General features: G+C 46.2%; 1 protein-coding gene across 1 annotated transcript in view; it reads left to right on the top strand.

Annotated features, from left to right (window-relative positions):
* Positions 1 to 858, top strand: part of TMEM44 (transmembrane protein 44) — a 63,928-nt gene that overhangs the window by 44,834 nt on the left and 18,236 nt on the right. The window lies entirely within an intron of this gene.

An 858-nucleotide genomic window follows, 5' to 3' on the forward strand; every position in this document is an offset into this window, starting at 1 on the left:
GTTGCTCTGTCTGAAAGGGGTCAAGTCCCAGGCCTGTGTGTCTTGCTATCTGTGCCTTAAGCTCTTGACAACCGGGACTGCTTGTTCCCTCTCCAAACTCTGCTTCCAGCACCAGAGGCCAGGTCAGATTCCTGTGGACATTTGGCATTCTTTTTTAAATGTGTGGGGTTTTTAAAAATTATTTTAGAGAGAGAGGAAGGGAGAAACAGAAAGAGAGAGAAAGAGAGAGAGAGAGAGAGTGTTCCTCCTTGGTTCTCTTCCCAAAGCACATTTTTTGAGCAACTTGCGCCTGGCCTCTTCCTTCTGTGTCCACCAGAGGGCAAGAGGTGTCTTTGTGATCGCTCCTGGCAAGGAGTGGGGAGCCCCAAGGGCCTCCACTCCCAAGATGGTCTGTTTATTGAGGGCTAACTGCATAGATTAATTACATAGATTAACCCTTTAAGTCCTCACAGCCAACCCCTGAGGTATTATCTTTTACAGATAAGGAAAATGGGGCACAGAGAGGTTAAGGAACTTGCTCAAGGTCACACAGTTGGTCAGTGGTAGAACCAAGATTCAGATTTGTCTCTACCTGAGTCTGTGCCTTTGACAGCACTACATACCACCCTTTGGCATAATGGCTGATGCCGGGGTTCTTGTTCCAGCATCTAGAAGGATTCAGCAATCTGGAGAAGGGCTGTGTGTTACTTAATAAAGGGTCCAGAGACGAAGCATAATTTTGAAAGGCATCATAGGGAGTCAGAGGAGCCTAGCTAAAGAAACTAAGATCTCCTTGTCTCAGGACCCCTTGCTATTTATTAACACAAATTGTCCTAAGGCAAGGTGAAGATATACACTTCAAAGGGAAGGGTTTCATAC

This window comes from Myotis davidii, unplaced genomic scaffold (assembly GCF_000327345.1).
Source record: "Myotis davidii unplaced genomic scaffold, ASM32734v1 scaffold557, whole genome shotgun sequence".
NCBI lineage: Eukaryota > Metazoa > Chordata > Mammalia > Chiroptera > Vespertilionidae > Myotis > Myotis davidii.